The sequence below is a fragment of the Leptonychotes weddellii genome, chromosome 1 (genome assembly GCF_054177405.1).
Source record: "Leptonychotes weddellii isolate Sample4059 chromosome 1, ASM5417740v2, whole genome shotgun sequence".
Taxonomy (NCBI): Eukaryota; Metazoa; Chordata; class Mammalia; order Carnivora; family Phocidae; genus Leptonychotes; species Leptonychotes weddellii.
In genome coordinates, this window is record NC_138369.1 from 130801203 (window position 1) to 130810039 (window position 8837).

General features: G+C 45.9%; 1 long non-coding RNA gene across 1 annotated transcript; it reads right to left on the reverse strand.

Moving 5' to 3' along the window:
- Window positions 1-5892: 5892 nt before the first annotated feature.
- Window positions 5893-8357, reverse strand: LOC145723778 (uncharacterized). The gene is made up of 2 exons (XR_014149044.1): window positions 6075-8357; window positions 5893-6018 (listed from the first exon to the last, which is right to left on the reverse strand). It is a non-coding gene; the product is annotated as an uncharacterized LOC145723778 (long non-coding RNA).
- Window positions 8358-8837: the final 480 nt, after the last annotated feature.

The following is an 8837-nucleotide window of genomic DNA, read 5'->3' on the forward strand; positions in this document are numbered from 1 at the left end:
GTCCCGCATCGGGCTCCCTGCTCGGCAGGGGGTCTGCTTCTCCCTCTGACCCTCCTCCCTCTCATGCTCTCTGTCTCTCATTCTCTCTCTCTCTCAAAAAAAAAAAAAAAAAAATCTTAAAAAAAATAAAAATAAAAAATAAAAAAATGTCTCTTGCCCTCATGCACTATTGGTGGGAATGTAAACTGGTAAAGCCACTGCAGAAAACAGTGTAGAGTTTTCTCAAAAAATTAAAAATAGGGCGCCTGGGTGGCTCAGTCGTTAAGCGTCTGCCTTCGGCTCGGGTCATGATCCCGGGGTCCTGGGATCGAGCCCCGCATCGGGCTCCCTGCTCCGCGGGGAGCCTGCTTCTCCCTCTCCCTCTCCCCCTGCCTGTGTTCCTGCTCTCGCTATCTCTCTCTCTGTCAAATAAAGAAACAAAATCTTTAAAAAAAAAAACAAACTACCCAGCAGCATGGGCACCCGCGTTACAGCTTTTGTTTCAGCCCAGCCCACACCGGCAATGCCTTCTCACTGTCCTAATAGAAATGTTAGCTTCCCTGGCCTCCTGGTCTCCACTGGGCAGCTGGTGGAGCAGTCCTCCCTCAGCATTTGCCCTTCCTGGGAGCTTCGGCCTCTCAGATGAGACAGGCCACAGATTTGGACAGAACTCAGACTGAGGAGGAGGCTGGGGTGGGGCCGGGGTGGGTTAAGAGCTAGGAGGGGGGGAGAGGAGAAAGTGAGCACAGACACAATCTCCCCCCCCCCCCGACCCCCTGCCCCTGAATCCGCACCAGCACCACCACTGCCTCATGGTTCCTTCTGAAAGGGGAGCAGTGGGACTAAGCAGACACACGGCCTGAAAGCCACCTCTCAGAATCTGTTCGTATTATTTTGTCACTACCTTAAATGGACAAACTCCAGCCTGTAGTTAACACAAGAATGCAAGCCCCTCCTCTCTCCAGACAGAAGTGCACTGACCCAGGAGCCTCCCCCTTCCTTCCTGAACAACAAAATCCATCATTCAGGTGTAACCAGTACTTTGCAGCTCGCAAAGTACGTTCACATCCATCATCTCCTCTGGGTCACTTGCCCCAGTCTACAGCAGAGAAAACCCGCATTCCAAGAGTTTAAACAACTTGCTTACAGTCAAGTGCCTAGTAGGTAACTGAGCTGAGAAAGAGAATACGTACTATCTGTGTCCTCCCAAAGAGAGTTTCTGGGGCTCTGGAATGTTCCCTCCCAAAGAGAGTTTCTGGGGCTCTGGAAACCGTGACATGTTTCCCAGAGCATTGGAAACCCTCAGAGTAGGGCAGGACCTGGGGAACAGGGCTGCTTCCCAACAGGAGGCTCCTCCAGGACACTCTGCCATGCCATGGGCAAGCAGGCCTCACTAATGGCCTTTCACCCGTTTCTTTAGCTCCTGGCTGTGGCTGCCAAGGGAGAGCATCTCTACATAAGAATGCCAAAGGAGGCCTTCTATAACACAAACTTGGGAGAAACCTGAAATGGGGGGCCGAGGAAGGCACACATGGCTCTCCCACCATGCAGGAGACCCAGACAGAGATGGGCTGAGGGAAGACAGTTCCAGTGACTGTGTGGACACTGGGTAGACCAGAGTACTCTATTCCATGTCCCACTCTTGGGCTTGGAGAAAGCAGCTGGCCCTGTTCCCCTCCCTCTGGTAACCAAGGGCAATTCCACACGGCTTTGTTTTCGAAAAGAAAAAGGAAATAAATGTGTTAAAGAACAGTATGGGTGTAAGAACCTCCCCCACAAACTGTGAACCTAGGAACATAAGCATTACCTGTTGGGTCAGGCCCAGGATGAACCCATTCAGCTGGGAATTTCACTAAAACCAGCTCCAATCGACCAAGCTGGGCTCCTTAGAGCTCCCCGGCCCACAACTGCTCATTTCTCCAACCCCACAGAGCCTCCTAAGCCTTAGTGTAAATGCAGCCCCTCCAGTAGTTGAATAAAATGTTCCAAGAAACTCTGAGAGTTGCCATTTAGCTGCAGTGCAATTAGAAAGGATGAAGGATTGGCTAGGACAGAGTTTTATTAAGTTTTTTTGTTGTTATTTTGTCTTAAACAATGCTTTCTCCGTGGCTGCTTCTTTCATCATGGTCAAAGCAAGCATGACCATTCCCATCAGTGTGGTCCCTCCAGCCTACCAAGCTGGCTACAGGGACATATTCTCCAGGGACAAATAGCATCTCCAGGCCAGCAACAGCCTGTCCATTCCAGAGGGTCGATGCCCATCTGGAGGATCACTGGTTACTCGATGTCACATCATAGATATGTTGCCTTCTCTTCAGTGTTCCTTCTTCTTAACTTGGCACTGTTCTTTCTCCCTCTCTCCACCCACCCCAACATGAAAACACTGTGTTCCCAATCAGATAAAGCAGGCACAGTGTATGGAGCAGAAGGCAAACAGCACAGAGGGAGGAGAGAACCAACCGTGTCCCAAATCGTTCCCACTCATCTCCTGGGACGATGACCACCATTCCCACAGCAGCACTGGCCAGCTAGCTCCTCAGACACATGGGGCGATCAGACAAGGAGAGGCCACACAGGAGGCAGTATGGTTGCATACCAGAGTGAAGACCATCGGCCAACGTGGCGTTCTTCCCCCGCCCCGCCCCAGGAAGTGAGCTCCATCAGGCTGCCATTTTGCCCTGCAAGCTGTGCTTCAGTTGCAACATGAATCAAACACTCCAGCAGAAACCATCCTCAGCCACCTCCCACACCACTTCTGTCCCCTTGGCGATGAGCACCCTAGTGGTGAAGTGAAGCCCGAGGCAGCACGTTCTCCGGGACGCCATCCATGAGATGGGAAGGACCCCTCCCAATCTCTCCTAGGAAAGCCTCATGTCCCCAGGTGAACAGGCTCCTTAGGTCCACACCTGAGGACAGCACCTATGACGAGTATCACCTATCACACTGAAATTCAAGTCCACCTCTCCCAAGAGGCCTTTTCCAGCTAACCTCATTCATTCTCTACCTCAGAGGCTCTCTAAGTTTAATGGGCAGCAGAATCACCTTAAAGGGTTTGTTATCCATGCAGATAACTAGGCCTCACTCCCAGAGGCCTGCATATTTAATGAGATCCCCAGGCAATTCTGTCCCCAGCTCTCCTCTCTTACACGTGGCACTGACTTCATTTAACTCTTCTGGCTGAATTCTAGTGTGTACCCACCTCCCCACACGCCCCAAGAGTCCAGTAGGGAGGGAGGTTCTAAGTCTTGAAGTCAACTCGAGTCCCCTGGAAGGTAAGGGGAGGTCCCACCTCCCAAGGCCCACTAGCGGGCCCTAAGTGGAGGTCTTGAGAAGGTGCCAGCCAGGAGACGGAGAAATCAGCCTCAGCTAACAGGCTCCAGAAAGCATTCATTCTGCCGTGGCTCTACTGCACATCTGTACGATAACTTTAAATGTCACCTCAACTATCAGGCCAGGCAGCAGGAGGGGAAGGCTGAAGCCAATTAGCCTGCCTTGCCCTGGCTTTTGTGTCACTTTCATCCTTGCTCACCTCCAACCTCCGCTGAGATCTTTAACTCTCCCTTGGCTGGGAGTCCAGCTCATGAAGACTGCACACAACCTTTCATGGCGCCGGGGCCCTAAAGCAAACTGTTTAATGGAGGAAACGCAATCCCTTCCTTACCTCTGCTCTGAGTATTTACAGTTCCCCCCACCCCTGCCAGTCAAAAGAACCCCATGTTGCCCTGAATACCCAACCACAGCACGCCACCCCAAAACTCCCACCCATGCCCCAAGAGCCAGACACATCCCCTCTTTCTCTGCCTCTTCCCTCCTGGGTCTGTGAAGAGTATCATGATAATCTCATCCCCTCTATAGTTTTCGTGATGAGATCCTTACATTTAGGCCCTTGGGGAGTATTTACATTTTGGCAAAAGATATTGCTTCTAAGGAAGGAATAAAAAAAAAAAAACAAGCTCATAAATACAGAGAACAGACTGGTGTTTACCAGAGGGCAGGGGGGAGGGCAAATGGGTAAAAGTGGTAAAAAGCTACAAATTTCCAGTTATAAAATAAGTAAGTCAGGACGCCTGGGTGGCTCAGTTGGTTAAGCATTTGCCTACAGCTCAGGTCATGATCTCAGGGTCCTGGGATCGAGCCCCACGTTGGGCTCCCTGCAGTGGGGAGTCTGTTTCTCCCTCTCCCTCTGCCTGCCGCTCCCCCTGCTTGTGCTCTGTCAAATAAATAAATAAAATCTTTAATAAATAAATAAATAAGTAAGTAAGTCATGGAGATGTAATGTACAGCACTGACTATAGTTAATAATACCATATTGCATATTTGTAAGTTGCCAAGAGTGGATCTTTTTTTTTTTAATTAACTTTTTTTTTTTTTGATGTAGTGTTCCATGATTCACTGTTTGTGTATAACACCCAGCGCTCCATGCAGAACGTGCCCTCTTTAATACCTATCACCAGGCTAACCCATCCCCCCACCCCCATCCCCTCTAGAACCCTCTGTCTGTTTCTCAGAGTCCATCGTCTCTCATGGTTCATCTCCCCCTCCGATTCCCCCCCTTCATTTTTCCCTTCCTACTATCTTGTTTTTTTTTTAACATATAATATATTATTTGTTTCAGAGGTACAGGTCTGTGATTCACCAGTCTTACTGTTAAGCTAAATCAGTCAATCAGAGAAAGACATGTATCATATGATCTCACTGATACTAGGAATTCTTAATCTCAGGAAACAAACTGAGTGTTGCTGGAGTGGTGGGGGGTGGGAGGGATGGGGTGGCTGGGTGATAGACATTGGGGAGGGTATGTGCTATGGTGAGCGCTGTGAATTGTGTAAGAGTGGATCTTAAAAGTTCTCATAACAAGAAAAAAAAAACTAACTATGTATGGTGGTGGACATTAACTAGACTTATTGTGGTGTTCATTTTGCAATATATACAAATATCAAATCACTATGTTGTATACTTAAAACTAATATGTCAATTATACCTCAATAAAAAAAAAAGGAAATGGGGGCACCTGGGTGGCTCAGTCGGTTAACTGGCTGCCTTCAGCTCAGGTCATGATCCTGGGGTCCTGGGATCAAGCCCCGCATCAGGACCCCTGCTCAGCGGGGAGCCTGCTTCTCCCTCTCCCTCTGTCTCCTGGCTTGTGCTCTCACTCTCTCTCTGTGTCAGATAAATAAATAAAATCTTAAAACAAAAAAAAGGAAATGGAAAAAAATAATACAGTGTATTTCTACCATCACCAGTGATGCTAAAGTAACATCTTATTTTGTTAGTAAATTAACATTTTATTTTGAGGATTTTTGTATATGTACATGTTCTGATGTTAGAGAGCTTAATTTGTGCAAATTATGATTTGGAATGACAAGTAAATTTATTCAATTGTTTAAAAAAAAGGCATGGTGCAGAAGTCTGGGCCTTAGATAAGCAGTGTGGTGGTTGTGGGTACTGGGGCCAAGGAGGAGGATCCATGACTCTCTTCCTTAAGTGTCATAGGCACTTGCCTTTTAGGCTACCCTGATGAAGGCAACAGGAGCTGGTTCCTCCACTGTTCTCCCTAACTCATTCCCCTGACCTCCCATTTCCTACTCAGAACATGATTAGCTGATAGGTACCTTCTCTAAAGCACCTAAATTATAAAGTAGTTCTTCTTGGGGAAAAAAAAAAAAAAGCTACTATATAGTTGGAAAGAACATCTCAGAAGCTGACCCAAGAGACCTAGGTAATCAACCCCGACGGTTCTTTATCATCTCCTGTGTTTCTCTCACAGCCAGTAAGGGCGCTGCCTCCATCTTAGCTCCACTAAGAACAGTTTCTTCACCCATTGAAAGAGGTGGTATGACTCAAAAGACCGAATGGCACCTCAGCATTGGGGTCCGTTCACCCTGGAGAGGTTTCTCTGAACTGTTCCCCTCATCTCTTAATTGTCACAGTTCACTAACACGGAATCAGGAAAACCTACGTTGTCAGTCACTACAACTGGAACCTCACACGTCACGCAGCCCTCAGGGGGCCTTCCTGTGGAGAACTCGCTCCTTCAACCTCACACCTCACCCAGCCCTCAGGGGGCCTTCCTGTGGAGAACTCGCTCCTTCAACCTCACACCTCACCCAGCCCTCAGGGGGCCTTCCTGTGGAGAACTCGCTCCTTCTCCTCTCTTCATCCCATGCCTTCTCCATCTCCTCCAAGAACTTTTCCAAGTAGCCCCCCTTCCCACAGTCCCCCCAATAAAATCAGGCAACAGACTATAATGACTGAGGTTGATAATAATGAATGTGAAGTCAAACAGGATCAAAAAGAGCCCATTGTCCCATTAAAGAAATACTAAATTTTGGTTAGCATATATCTAGAACTAAACACTTTTTTCTATTTTCTAATGGGTTTTTTTTCCCCTTTTGTAGAAGATGTATAATCTGTGAGTGCAAAGGGCAACCCACTATCACATCAGAATATTTGACTCACCTGAATGCCCTCAGTCCCGCCCCCCCGCCCCAGGGATGGATAACCAGAGTACCTGCACACTAGCCAATTTGAATTCTCTCTTCCTTGGTTCCCATTTTTCAAAAAGGAAAGAATCAGTTGCCATGCTCACTTTACTTTTCAGCAAACGAATTCTGCTTATGGTTCTTAAAAATAACTAAATCCCATAATCTATAAATAATCTTTCTAATCTGTTTATACTACTAATTTGAAACCTTCTAGGTGTTTGGAAAGGGCCTGAGCTTTGGAATCAGACCAACTGGGTTCAAATCCCAAATTTCAAATCCCTTTTCCTAGCTGAGTAATTCGAGACAAATCACTTAACTTCTGCACATCTAACTTTCTTCATCTTTTGGATAAAGATAAGATAGATTTTATAAAATCTGAATGACCTTTAGGAGGAAAAAAACAAATATATATAAGATATATAAGATATGAAGCACTATACCTAATATATACTAGGTGCTTAATAAAGTTAGTGCATTCTCCTACAATAGAAAACAAGCTCATATCACGTTGAAATTCTCAATGCACACAGCCTAAGTAGACAGATAAACCAGTTAAAAAAAAAAAAGTCAGTTTTGCCACTGAGGACAACGCTAAGCCAAATGGCCCTTCCCTAAGTCCTGAGTCAGGGACAAGTCACCACGCCAAATCCCCCAACTTCCCTACCCATCCTTCAGGCAGGGGCAGATTCCTAGATCTTACTTGTCAGCTGCCCCAATCTATCTGGCTTCTTCCCTCTGCTCTAAGGTTGGAAATTTCTAAGAAAGATTCAGTTGTGGGAAGTCCTTTGACTCTGCGCATACGAACCCATGTGGATGACCCTTAGCACGGAGGTGGGAAACTCTCTGGAGCTCCCGGCTGGAGTTTCTGTGTCCTCCAATGATAGGGCTTCCCTAAAAACCCATCAGGCTGGCCTTGTAGCACTTACACAGGAAAGCCTACTTAAAGATAGCCATGGAAGAAGAACAAACTATACAACTTCAAGAAGAAAAGTTTTTATAGTCTTAGGGTGGGAAGTTTCTCTAAGCATTAAGACAGACACAAAGCACAATATATTGACTTGTATAGGCATTTTTTTAATCTCTGTAAGTATATACCAACCACTTAAGGAGAATAAGGGCTGGATGACAGCAGTAAAAGGAATACTTTTCACTGTATATCTTTTTACACATTTGAATTTTGACCTTTGGACTGTATTACCTAACTTTTCAAAAGATCTCTTAAGATGATGGAGTCAAGAATAAATAAAACTGTTCTTGGAGTCTAGCTGCCACATGGTGAGAAGCCCAAGCCCCATGGAAAGGCCACACAAAGGAGAACCAAAGACCAGGATGAGAACGCCCGTGAGTCCCAGCCCACACCAACTGTCTGCCATGTGAGTAAGGCCACTTTGGAGCTTCCAGCCATCCCAGCACCCAGGCTGACACTACATAAAACAGAACTGCCTGGTCAACCCTCACCATCATGAGAAACAACAAATTGCTGTTCTAAGCCACTAGATTGGGGGTGGCCTGTCACAGTATAACAGATAATTGAAACATGGAGTCATTGGTGAATGGAGAACAGTTAAAGCCACAGGACTGGAGGAGATCACCAATGAAGTATTAAAAAGGATTGTGCCTTATTTCATCTAGAAGACAAAAGCATGACTAGTCTCAGGACTATATCGTTTTATCTACCTATCTACCTATCTTGAAATTGGAATTCTGAAGACAGGATTGTCACAGGGGGTGTCTAATTAACATGCTTGCTTGCATTTTAAAAAGAAGTCAGATTCTCTCTGACAGGAAGTAAATATGTCTGATTTGGTTGCTTGCTTTGACAAGAAGAGCTGCCTTTTCCGATTATTAAATTTGCAGCTCCAAAAGCTTGAAAAAAATATATTTAAAAGCTATATAGAGAAGGAGGCTCCATAGCTCAGGGGTTAGAGCACTGGTCTTGTAAAAGCTATATAAAGTATGCAATATGCTAGAAAATATATGATTTGCAAGCATTTAAACATGTGGTTAAAAAATGTTTACTGTTATCTTAAATGTGTGTGGGGTGGTATATAGTTTTCAATATTCTTCTAGGGCAGACATAAGCAAAAAAGTCTAAAAATCCCACTGAATTATGTGTGGTATACCCCCACAAGGGAATACTATGCAGCTGTTAAAAAAAAAGAATGATGAGGGTGCCTGGGTGGCTCAGTTGGTTAAGTGACTGTCTTCAGCTTAGGTCATGATCCTGGAGTCCTGGGATTGAGTGCCACATCAGACTCCCTGCTCAGCAGGGAGTCTGCTTCTCCCTCTGACCCTCCCCCTCTCATGCTCACTCTCTGTCTCATTCTTTCTCTCTCAAATAAATAAATAAAATCTTAAAAAAAAAAAAAAGAA